Source organism: Trichomycterus rosablanca, chromosome 4 (genome assembly GCF_030014385.1).
Source record: "Trichomycterus rosablanca isolate fTriRos1 chromosome 4, fTriRos1.hap1, whole genome shotgun sequence".
Lineage (NCBI taxonomy): Eukaryota > Metazoa > Chordata > Actinopteri > Siluriformes > Trichomycteridae > Trichomycterus > Trichomycterus rosablanca.
Window position 1 is genome coordinate 18,840,726 of NC_085991.1, and position 13,555 is coordinate 18,854,280.

Here is a 13,555-nt window from a genome sequence, read left to right on the forward strand (position 1 = left end):
TGTAGACACAAGTACCCCCCCCCCCCCCCCCCAAAATATACAGTATATATCTATACATATACCTACATATACATATACGTACATATATACACACCTATATACACACACATACATAAATAAAAAAAAAGGAAACATAGACAGGGCCATCTAATTGAGGTAAGTAATCACAGGTGTCCATCTTCTTATAAAAATCGGTAGTTTTAATTGCAGCTGTGCAGTCATGTGTTCCATCATATAAACATCCTTGACTTTTTGCAACCATTGACCAATGGTGGGGGGATCAGGCTTCATCCAATTAATAGTAATTATTTTTCTTGCAATCATCAACAAAACATGCATTATATAACACTGATCAGTGGAAAACATATAATCAGGTAATACTTCCAACAAGAAGAGTAGTGGGTCCAGGGGAATCTGAATTTCCAGGATTTTCTCTATCTCCTGTTTAACATTGTTCCAGAATGCCCAAATTTTTGGACAATCCCAAAAGATATGGGTATGGTCTCCGACCATACCACACTTTCTCCAGCATTTATTCGTAGCATTATTTTTAAAAACACAAGTAACCAACGGTGTCCTGAAATACCTCATTTTAACCTTCCAATCAGACCAGGCAGCAGACAAACAGGCCTAACCAACTGTCTGCGAGTCGCCATCGGACGTCACCTGGAATCCTTAGGTCACAAACAATTGAGACTGTGTCTGTTTACCGTGGCAGGTGTAAGCCAAAACAAAATCAAAAAGTATGTCATAATAACTTAATTAAAATTAATCTACAGTGGGGTCAAAAAGTATTTAGTCAGCCACTGATTGTGCAAGTTCTCCTACTTAGAAAGATGAGAGAGGTCTGTAATTTTCATCATAGGTACACTTCAACTATGAAAGACAAAATGAGAAAAAAAAAATCCAGGAAATAAGTATTTGGTCAATAACAAAAGTTCAACTCAATACTTTGTAACATAACCTTTGTTGGCAATGACAGAGGTCAAATGTTTCCTGTAAGTCTTCACCAGGTTTGCACACAATGTAGCTGGTATTTTGGCCCATTCCTTCATGCAGATCTCCTCTAGAGCAGTGATGTTTTGGGGCTGTCGCTGGGCAACACGGACTCCACAAATTTTCTGTGGGGTTGAGGTCTGGAGACTGGCTAGGCCACTCCAGAACCTTGAAATGCTTTTTACGGAGCCACTCCTTCGTTGCCCGAGCGGTGTGTTTGGGATCATTGTCATGCTGGAAGACCCAGCCACGTTCCATCTTCAATGCTCTCACTGATGGAAGGAGGTTTTGGCTTAAAATCTCACGATACATGGCCCCGTTCATTCTTCCCTTAACACGGATCAGTCGTCCTGTCCCCTTTGCAGAAAAACAGCCCCAAAGCATGATGTTTCAACCCCCATGCTTCACAGTAGGTATGGTGTTCTTGAGTTCTTCTTCTTCCTCCAAACACGACGAGTTGAGTTTTTACCAAAAAGTTCCATTTTGGTTTCATCTGACCACATGATATTCTCCCAATCCTCTTCTGGATCATCCATATGCTCTCTGGCAAACTTCAGACGGGCCTGGACATGTACTGGCTTAAGCAGGGGGACACGCCTGGCACTGCAGGATTTGAGTCCCTCTCGGCGTAGTGTGTTACTGATGGTAGCCTTTGTTACTTTGGTCCCAGCTCTCTGCAGGTCATTCATCAGGTCCCTCCGTGTAGTTCTGGGATATTTGCTCACCGTTCTCATGATCATTTTGACCCCACGGGATGAGATCTTGACCCCAAGGGAGATTATCAATGGTCTTGTATGTCTTCCATTTTCTTACAATTGCTCCCACAGTTGATTTATTCACACCAACCTGCTTGCCTATTGTAGATTCACTCTTCCCAGCCTGGTGCAGGTCTACAATTTTCTTCCTGGTGTCCTTCGACAGCTCTTTGATCTTGGCCAGGGTTGAGTTTGGAGTCTGACTGTTTGAGGCTGTGGACAGGTGTCTTTTATACAGATAACGAGGTCAAACAGGTGCCATTAATACAGGTAACGAGTGGAGGACAGAAGAGCTTCTTAAAGAATAAGTTACAGGTCTGTGAGAGCCAGAAATCTTGCTTGTTTGTTATTGACCAAATACTTATTTTCCACCATAATTTACAAATAAATTCTTTAAAAATCCTACAATGTCATTTCCTGGATTTTTTTTTCTCATTTTGTCTCTCATAGTTGAAGTGTACCTATGATGAAAATTACAGACCTCTCTCATCTTTCTAAGTAGGAGAACTTGCACAATCAGTGGCTGACTAAATACTTTTTGACCCCACTGTAAATGAGCATCATGAAAACCATAGTAGGGCTAAACTAAAGTTAGGACTTCTAAACATCAGGTCACTTGCATGCAAAACAGTAATTGTAAATGAAATAATTACAGATAATTGTCTTAGTGCACTTTGCTTAACCTGGGCTAGACCTGATGAGTATCTAGGTTTAAATGAAGCAACTCCTCCGGGTTACAGTTATGAACATATGCCACGTCTTAGCGGTCGTGGTGGAGGAATAGCCACAATTTATGATAAAGACATACTGTAGGTCTTACTGTAAAATCAGCTCCCCTAACAAACTCGTTTGAAGTTCTTATCTCTGACATAACCAATAAATGTTCATCTGATAAAACTAGTATGTTTAAATTGATTACTGTTTATCGACCCCCTGGTCCTTACTCAGAATTTCTTAACGAATTTGCCAATTTTCTTTCTAAATTAGTCTTATCAACTAAACAAGCTTTAATTGTTGGTGACTTTAATATTCATTATGAGGATAAGTGTAATCCACACAAAATTGCGTTTGATTCTATTTTAGAATCTCTAGGCTTTACCCAAAATGTAATGGGACCCACTCACCACTGGAAATTGTACCACAGAATGACTTAATTTCTGATCACTCCCTACTAATTTATGAAGTGTCCCTGTCCAATAATATACAGCAACCACATCGTTTTAAATGTAAGCGCACTATTACATCTGCAACTGCAGCAGCGTTCATAAACTGCCTACCAGAATTACCAAATATATCAGCATCAGAACCTAAAGAACTAGATCAGGCAACTCAAAACCTAGAGACCGTACTGCGCACAACCTTAGATAACGTAGCCCCACTCAAAACTAAACTGATTAGGGAGAAAAAACTTGCTCCTTGGTACAATGACCACACATGCGCACTTAAACAAGCAGCATGGAAATTAGAACGCAAGTGGCGTCACACTACACTGGAGGTGTATAAGATTGCTTGGAAAGATGCTCTAACTGAGTATAAACATGCACTTATAAAAGCTAAATCTTTATATTATTCATCCCTAATAGAGAAAAATAAAAACAATCCTAGATTCCTTTTCGAGACAGTGTCCAAATTAACTAAAAACGTCAATGAAACTGAATCTAATATACCACCTGACTGTACCAGCGATGATTTTTTAAAATTCTTTAATGACAAGATAGAAAAAATATGACTTCAGAGTCAAAGTGTGTCACTTGCCAATGTTAAGTATGGACTCACTCCGAGCAGCATTGGTGAAAATAGTAACGAGTTAATCCAACTAAATTCCTTTAATCCAATCTCCCAAAATGATCTAACTGTGTTAATTAAATCATCTAAGTCATCATCGTGTATACTCGATCCTGTTCCAACTCGTTTACTTAAAGATTTACTCCCAGCTATTGTAGAGCCCCTGCTTACATTAATCAATGCATCCTCTAGCCTTGGGTATGTACCTAAATTGTTTAAAAGTGCCGTTATTAAACACCTGATTAAAAAACCTAATCTTGATCCACATGTTTTCTTTAATTATAGGCCAATTTCAAACCTTCCTTTAGTCTCTAAAATATTAGACAAAGTCTTTTCCAAACAGTTATGTTCTTATTTGAATGAAAGAGACAAGTTGTCTAACCTGGTGCTACACCTAAACACTTTCTTTGTTACTCCCAGCTCAGATGTAAAAACTTGGGTGTCACACTCCTTTGATACACACATCAATAATATTACTAGAGTTGCTTTCTTTCATCTGCGTAATATCTCTAAAATAAGAAATATACTGTTAATAGTATATCTGTTAATGACGCCGAAAAACTGATCCATGCGTTTATAACTTCTCGGTTAGATTATTGTAATGCTCTTCTAACTGGATGCTCTGGTAGATCCATAAACAAACTCCAGTTAGTTCAAAATGCAGCAGCTCGAGTGCTAACTAGAACTAAAAAACTTGATCATATCACTCCTGTTCTATCATCTCTACACTGGCTGCCAGTTAAATTCCGCATTGATTACAAAATACTTTTACTAACCTATAAAGCGCTACATGGTCTGGCTCCACAGTATCTGAGTGAACTTATTAATCACTACAGCCCAGCGCGTCCACTTCGCTCACAAGATGCAGGGTTACTCATAGTTCCTAAAATTAAAAAGACCACAGCTGGTGGAAGAGCATTTTCTTACAAAGCTCCACAACTCTGGAATAATCTTCCTGCCTCTTCGGGATTCGGACACAGTCTCAATGTTTAAGTCTAGACTGAAAACATATTTATTTTCTCAGGCTTTTGATTAGTATAGAACTTATGGGTTCTTGGTCATAGAAACTTGTGGTGATCAGGGATGTTGGGTTGCTGTCGTTCTGCCTCTCTTGTCCAATCACTCTGGTTTGGGTAGGAGAGGTGGGCACTGATGTCCTGTGAAAGCCTTCATGACCTTGTTACCTGCTCGCTCTTCCTTTTAGTTATGCTGTAATATTTAGGGCTGCCGGAGTCTAAAACTCTCTGTAAAACTGTTTTACTCAACTAGCATTGTACATTATTAACTACATTCTTTGTTGTTTTACTCCAAAGGCATTCTGATGGAAACCTGTTTACCCGCCGAGGTTAAGGATTAAAGTCGAGACTGCCGTGACAACTATGCTGCTCCTGCCGGATGTGATGGGTCTGGATTAATTGCACCAAGAATGACAAGAACTCACTACAGACTTTATTGAAGACTAGAGCGAATAACAACTCTATTATTATTTATTTATTTATTTATCTATTTATTACCAGTTATAACTTTTAGATCATTTAATTCTGTGTTTGTATGCTTTTTGTAAATCGTGTATTTATTTAAAGTATCCTCCAGACCACCCAAGAAGGATGGGCCCTGCTGAGTCTGGTTCCTCTCAAGGTTTCTTCCTGTAATTTTTAAGGGAGTTTTTCCTTGCCACAGTCGCCCTCGGCTTGCTCAACAGGGGTTTTTGTATCTGTTGGTCCTGGATTTTGTAAAGTTGCTTTGAGACAATGTCTATTGTAAAAAGTGCTATATAAATAAAGTTGACTTGACTTGACTCTTTCCATAGCTGGCTCCCAATCCCCCTGTGACATCTGGAACATACATTTTCCCAAACTTCATCATCCAACACTGTATTCAGTTCCAATTCCCATCATCCTTTCGTATTTAAGGTGTTATCTTGGAAATCATTCATTAGTTTTTTGTAAATATGAGATATTTGTTTTTTGTTGTTGTTGCAGAGTGTTCAACACATTTATAAAGTGGGTTTCTATATTACTTGGTTCTCTTTTAATAATATTCCAGTCTGTATTTTTTGTAATATAAAGTGTCTAATTTGTAAATATCTATATAGGTCACTTGGGGGTAAGGCAAATCTGTCCTGGAGTTGTGAGAACGATTTAAATATATTCCCATAAAACAATTGGTTAATTGTTTTCAGGCCATTTTCAGCCCATCTTTTATATGTACAATCCCAGAAGGAAGGAGGAAACTCAATGTTTCCTACAATAGGCATAGCACGCGACAGAACTGCAGCTCCCTTTAATTGCTTTTGGACTGAAGCCAATACTTTCAATGTGTGTTTAATCCATATATTATTTATTTTAAATTTTTTCCAAGACTTGGAGTTAAGGTATGGAAGAGTTGATAGTGGTACTCCTGGTATAGAGTTCTGTTCAATAGAGATCCATCTAATCTCCAGATCATTTACCATCCATACCACTATTGCTCGGAGCTGAGCCGCCCAGTAGTAGAGTTTTAGGTTAGGTAAACTCAGACCCCCTTTATCTTTTGATGCCATCAACATTTTTAGTCGGATTCTTGGTCTCCTGTTTTGCCAAATAAATCTTGATATCAATTTCTCTAACAACTGGAAAGTAGTTTGTGGTATTGAAATGGGTAGGGACTGAAATAAAAAGAGCAGTCTTGGTAGAATATTCATTTTCACTGACTCTATCCTGCCTATGAGTGATAGGGGTAGTGTATCCCATCTGGTTAGATCTTTTTTAATTTCTTTAATCAATTTGTCATAATTTGAAGAGAATAATTGTGTTATTTTAGGTGTAAGGACAACACCAATATATCTAAAGCCGTTTTTAGGTCCCTTTTGACTGCTATTGATTGTAGGTTCAGGGCCCTCCTAACATTATCAACTCCGTTTTATTAATAAAACCGGTTTGATCTGGCTTTATAAGTTTTTCTTCTTCTGTAATGAGTAGTGTCATCGTATTGGCCTCTTCTACTGTTAATTTAGTTAGATTTACTGAATTGAAAAAGGATATGATTTTTTCTTTCTTATTAGGCATTTCTTCCTCTTTATACAACCTTCTATAATATGTAGCAAAGGCTTCTGTAATATCTTTTGGTTGAGTCAACATCTGATCAGTATCTGGACATTTTATCCTGTGTACTATTCTATTAGATTGGGCTTTACGCAGCTGAAATGCCAACAGGCGACTTGCTCTGTTACCCATTTCATAATATTTCCTTTTTATAAATCGCAGTGCTCCCTCTGTTTTGTAGGTTAAAAGGTCATCCAATTTTTGTCTGGTTTCTTTTAATAAATCGAATACCTTCTGATTTTTTGATTGCCGATGTTCTGTTTCTAATCTCTTTATTTTCCTCTCCAATTCAATCTGTTTAGCCAATCTCTGCTTTTTTAACCTTGAAGAGATGGCAATAATATTACCTCTCATTACTACTTTGGCCCCCTCCCAGAGAATAGAGGGGGAAACAGTACATTAAGTCTCCAGTATTTAAACTGTTTACTTGGTCCAAATTTTATCTTTAGGGTAACCGGGGCATGATCTGATAAAGTGATTGGTTCTATATGACACTCACTAGCCCTACACTGAAAAAAAGGAGACTAGCCATGTCTTGGATTTATGTAAGCATTTTGAGTGTATTTAACATAACTGCCTCATGTTTAAACAGACATGTAATTTTATTGTGTAAAAACTAAATAACACGCAGAGAGAGTACATGAATTTGTTCATATCATGTTCGACTGAAGTGAATCAATAACGTATCAATGTTAAATCTCACGATACTGCACGGGATTTTGTTTTGCGCCCTCAACGTGACAAGGAGAAGAAATGGTTGGAGTTGGTCGGAGTGCTCATTCCTACTTTGTTCAGTAAGTCTTGATTTTCTGGATGAATATTACCAAAATCGCAGTCAAATGTAGTTAATTGTTTTGAGAATCACTATGTAACGTTAAATACTTGTCGTGAGCCTGTTTGCCAGCGCTGTTTTTTATCTGCTTCATACTAGCGCTGCTTCATTTGAAGTTGTTTTTGAGGGCGCGGGCCGTAGCGTGGCACACAACTTAATTCTGTGATGCTCCTAAAATACTTCGTGTTCTGTGTGAATATGTTTGCCAACTGACTGTTCAGTTGTGTATTAACTGCATGGTGTCAGTGAGATTTGGCCATCAAAGAGCCTCGGCTAAGGACATCGGCAGCCTTAAGCTAGCATTAAATTAGCTTACCACCCCAACCCATTTTTTCCCCCTGTTTTGCTGCAGATTGAGAGGCAAACACAACTGCGTATTCACCTGGAGTCAGCTCGACCGTTTGCTCAAATTTTTGTGGTAAGAACAGTACTTGCTGTTTAAGTTACCATATTTTAACTACTATGTACAACACAGATTGTTTAAACAAGTGCAGCGTGTGCGCGCTCACTAGTGATGGGCATTTCGGCTCTTTTCTTTTGGCTCGGCTCTCTTGAAAGAGTCGGCTCTTTCGGCTCCCAACTGGCTCCTTTCACTTTTTTTGTATCTTAAATCAGTTTATTACCAAATTATGTGTACAATTAATTACTATTGTAAAAACACAGTATAAATGTTTATTATTATTATTAATATGGCTTTATTTATATACTCAACATGGAACAGATTGCAGGTTGTTTTCGATATGAAATTTTAATTTTGCACAGTCTAAACTCTGCCTTTGATCTGTCTATCTAAACTTTACTACGCTTTCTGTCACTTATTTTCTTCACCTAGCTTTAATTTATCTATTTATTGCGCAAACTTCTCTCGCTCTCAGTGTGTGTCTCTGTGTGTGTGTGTGCGCGCGCGCGCGCCTCCCCTCCCCTTCAGTTCAGATACAGACGCACACATCGGCTTCACTTCAAAGAGCCGACTCTTAGAGCCGGATCATTCGCGACCGACTCATCACTAACGCTCACACTGCCTAATTAATCCACTTGTGAAATTTAAAATCTGCCATATCTTTTTATATTGTCAGAAAGGTGATTAATGCAACTAGTTTATCTGACGTGGTGTAGTCTACTTCAGTAAAACATTTTCTGTTTCTGATATTTTGCTCCAAGAGTGTACAGTTACAAAATATTTAAAAAATGACCAATACAGTGCACTTAAGCACTATTAAATATTTCTAAGTATAACTATTATTTATTTAACCCTTTGGAGTCAGTAAAGTCCTAGTCAGATAATGTTTTAGACAACTTGTGAACATTTTTTAAAGATTATTTTTACTGTTAGCTTTACAATCTGTTTATGTTTAAAATGAGCTTTAAGTGGATTTCTTAAAACTCTATCTTCAGTGTTGGATTAAATTTTCATAAGATGGCACAAGTTGTCTGAAAGTTTATCATGTAAGAGGACCTTAAGTGGTTTAAGCCTGTCCCACATTTGGTGACTTGCTGGTCATAAGTAATTCTAGGAAATCCTTTTTAGACTTTGTTTCTTTCTCTTGTTCTTCTGCTTGTTTTCTATGATGATTCAAAAATGCATTCTTGACATATCAAACTCTATTGTCCTCACTAGATATTGATCCTTTTTTTGTTTCCACTTTTTCAGTGAATGGTGCTAGAAGTGTTCCAGTGACAGAGTTAATGTGGCAATGCAAGGCCTGCCCATTAGTTTTACCAAGTAGGTCACAAATTCTGAGGCATTATCGAGTGAGACATAGGCATCACGGAAATAACAGTCGTATTCCATGTGTACATGCAAGCTGCCCATGTAGTTTTAAAACATGGAATGCCCTGTTAATTCATTTGAATAGATGTCATGTTATTAAAACTACCCCATGTCAGTCAAGGGGATGTACATTTAGCTGCCATTTGTGTCCATGTAAGGATCTTGTGTCTGAGAGGGATTATTGGACCCACATTAATGCACATTAAAAAAAAAATGAGGTTGTAACTTGTATGTTGGTGGATTGCAACTTTAAAACCAACATCTTAGGCTCATTTAAATCCCACAAAAGCAGGAAACATAGGTCTTATTCACTAGATGATTTTAAACCAGGAATAGTAGTATCAGCCACAGCTGCTCACCCTGAATCTCCTTCCAATTATTTTGATGATGACATTGGTGAGGATGCTCAGCCAGGTACCAGTGCTGAGGTTCCAAATGATCTCCCAGATGTAATTGAGCACAGTTTGGCAGCAGCTTTGTTAAAATTAGAACATTTTTCTAATGTATCAAGCAAAGCAATCAGTGATTTTTTGGTAGAACTAAACCACTTAACTGACAATCTCTCAAAATCTTATGTAGAAGGTGTTCTAGTGAACATTTTTCAGAAGCACAAGCTCCAAGTTGACAGAGCTGTAATAGAAGAAATAATTTCTTCTCTTTGCTCAGCAAGTCCTCTAAATAAGGCCATCGAAAAGGGTGGGCCATTGAGTTCTGCCTATCAACGTAAACAATATTACAAGGCAAAATTTAACATTGTAGAACCAGTTCAATATATTCTGGATGCAAAAGAGAACAAGACTTTTCAGTATATTTCCATCCTTGAGTCCCTGCATGTGCTGCTGAGTAGGAAAGATATTGTTGACAAGATAGTTAATAATCACGAAATAGAAAGGAAAACGGAGAGTGGAAACGAAACTTTGTACAGGTCTTATAAGGATGGTCAGCATTGTAAGGAAAATGGCTTGTTTTCAGAGAAAGACCTAAGTCTGTCCATAACTTTGTATGCTGATGACTTTGAGGTCTGTAACCCTTTGGGCACCTCTCGCAAAACTCACAAACTTTGTGCTGTGTATTGGGTACTCAATAACCTACCCCCTGGGTCTCAATCTAGTTTGTCCTCAATTTTCATGGCCATTTTGTGCAAAACAAACAATGTAAAGTCATTTGGCTATGAAAAGGTTTTGGAGCCCCTACTACGTGACCTGAGATCTTTAGAAGTTGATGGAATTTTTGTCACACAACTGAACAAATCATTGAAGGGTGCAGTGCAGACTATTGTTGCTGATAATTTAGGAGCACATGGAATAGCAGGCTTTGTGGAAAACTTTACAGGCCCCTTCATTTGTCGTTTTTGTACAGCACAAAGTGCAGACATTCAATCACATGAGGTTAGGTCAGGGATTTTCAGTCTCAGAAAAAAAGAAACCCATGAAACCCATGTCAAAACAGCCCTAGATAGCGGCAGTAGCGTTTTTGGAGTTAAAAGAGCTTGTCCTTTTACTAAAGCGCTTTCTTATTTTCATGTACTCAGTGGTTACCCTCCTGACATTGCTCATGATCTTTTTGAAGGCATTGTGCCGGTTGAAATATCACATTGCCTCACATTACTCATATCCAAGAAGTACATCACTTTGGATGATCTAAACAGTTCTATTTTGCATTTCCCATACAAGGGGACAGACAAAACAAATAAGCCTCATCCTTTGCCACAAAACCTTTCAGGCAGGAAATCCATAGGGGGCAATGCACATGAAAATTGGTGCTTATTAAGATTGCTCCCATTTTTGATTGGCCCCAAGATTCCTGAACATGAGCCAGCATGGCAGATCCTCCTGGATCTAAAACACATTGCTGAGCTAGTGGTTGCCCCAGTTCACAGTGATGAGTCTATTGCTTTCCTTGAGAGCAAAGTTTCAGATCACAGACAAAGATATCAAGAGGTGTTTCCAAACAACAAATTGCTGCCCAAACATCACTACATAGAACATTACTCGCAGCTAATTAAGCTTTTTGGACCTCTTGTGGGACTTTGGACCATGAGGTTTGAGGCAAAGCACAGTTTTTTAAAAATAATTGTGAAACACAGCAGTTGCTTTAAAAATGTGCCTTTTTCTCTGGCTGTGAAGCACCAGTTTATGATTGGTTACCACCTGTCATCTCCAAATATTGATAAACCAGTGCTAGAAGTGTCAGATGCATCCACTGTTCCATTGGAGCTTTTGAAGGAAGAGTTAGCACAAGCTTTTAAACAGAGAAATCCTTATGCATCTGAAATAAACTTAGCAAAAAATGTTTGGAGCAAGGGAATACAATACAGAACAGGTATGATCGTGGCACATGGTTCTTTTGGTGGCTTGCCTGAATTTGGAGAAATCCATCAAATATGCATTTTGCAGCAGAGACTATTTTTTGTGTTAAAACTGCTGTGTGGATGGTATTGTGAGCATTATGGGGCTTTTCAGCTGACTCCATGTCCGGTGCGAGAACTTGCTGTTGTTGAAGTCTCTGAACTAGTTGATGAGTATCCACTGGCTGCCTACGTAGTTGGAGGCGTGCGAATGGTGACCTTAAAGAGATCGATCTGTGTCTTTAGGTAAGCTAATGTAAGTGTCCTCAGGTGCATACAGTGTTTAAAAGGACGTCCGGGGTTCTTTCAGATAAACAATTTCAGCTATAGCTATTAACTAGTTTAAAAAAATCTGGAATTTAATTTGATTTGGATTTACCATTGTTTTTTGTTTAGGCATAGCTGTTGGCTCTTTGTGCTCCTCTTTTGCTTCTTCTCTCCTACTTTTTTGCTCCTCCCCTCTCAGCTCATTCACCTTTCATCATCTTCCTCTTTTTTTGCTTATCCCATTTTTCTGTCCCTCTATCTCTTTCCTCATCAACCTCCTGTTTTTTCTGGTTTGTTCCATCTGTTCTTGCCTCTCTTCCCATTTAAATCTCCTCAGTTTTCATCCTTTTTTTTTTTGGCTTGTCTCTGCTTAACTCCTCTTCGCACCCTTTCCTCTCATCTATTTCCTCCTCTACAGATAAGATATGAACATTACTTTTCTATATGATCACTTAAGATTTGTTTCAAAGTATTACTCAAAGAAATAGAAAATTTATGGAAATGTTATTGAAATTTTTTGAAAAATTATCACATGGAAACCCTGGACAGTACTCCTTTTCAATTCTGTTTTGAGCCTGGAGAGCACTTCCTCTGGTATTGTCCTGTGCTCCCCTAAACCTCTGAATAACCCACAGGGATACGTTTGGGGTTTTTTTGGTTTTGTTTTTGTTTTGTTTTTGTTTTGTTTTTTTATGAAATGGGCAACATCTAGCACCCATGGGGTGATGGAAAGACTGTTGAAAAAGTGTTAACAGTGATCTAAAAAAACTATAACAAGAAAAATTGCTGTCTCTGCTGTCATACACTAATGTGCATGGAAACCCTGGACACACTACGTGGTGTTTTGGTTCATGTTACTAACTAACCTAACTTCCTTTACACTTACTGTCTTTTTCTCTTTCTTTAGTATTATGTTGTAAAATTCTTTAATGTATTAGTGTTGTAACAGTACAAGGAAAGATTTGGTGATTAAGAAAGCCACTTGTTTTGAAACAGATTCTAATTACATTTTCTTATTCTTTCAGAGCATAAAGTGAAGTGGGACCATGACAGCTCAGGCCATTTTCAGAGTTATCCTTGGACCAGACAGTAGTCAGAGGGTCATGATTTCTGCTGGTTTGCCTTCAACTGTTGCTGAACTGGAGACTGAAATAAAGACTCAATGTAAAATAGTGGAACCCTTCCGGCTGCAATTTATGGACACGCTTTTTGGCAATGAGTTTGTGAACTTAACTTCAATGGAAGAAATACAAGACAAAGCAACAATCAAAGTTATATACACCTCCTACCAACCTCATGATCCAGGTGAAGACAGTTTATCTATTGCTTCAGGCAGCGCTCCTGATGACACCTCATACAGTTCTGGTGATAGCACCATCATTCTTTCATCTTCAGAGTCAACATCATCATCACGGTCTTGTTGGCCAGATTTGTTCTGCGTTCCCCGTTTCACGTACGATGCTGAAATTAAGCTAGAGAAGGCCCATGTAGCTTTCAAAGAAAATGGGATGCTGTTGATTCCTGATCCAAAGTTAAAGTCTGACATATTAGAGGGCTTGATCCAGGAGATAGTTAAGCACACAGTTTATCTTACAGACAGTAAGTTTGACCAAGTTGCAGAGGCACTCATCCTGAGACACCCATGTTTAAAAGAAAAAGGCTCACCCAGTGGCTATGCAGGATGGAAAATGAGCCTCAAATACAAGTTGTCAAACTATC

The 13,555-nt window shown here is 38.4% G+C and overlaps 1 long non-coding RNA gene across 1 annotated transcript; it reads left to right on the forward strand.

Annotated features, from left to right (window-relative positions):
• The first annotated feature begins 9,094 nt into the window (after positions 1-9,094).
• Positions 9,095-13,008, forward strand: LOC134311441 (uncharacterized). The gene is made up of 2 exons (XR_010011429.1): positions 9,095-9,174; positions 12,862-13,008. It is a non-coding gene; the product is annotated as an uncharacterized LOC134311441 (long non-coding RNA).
• Positions 13,009-13,555: the final 547 nt, after the last annotated feature.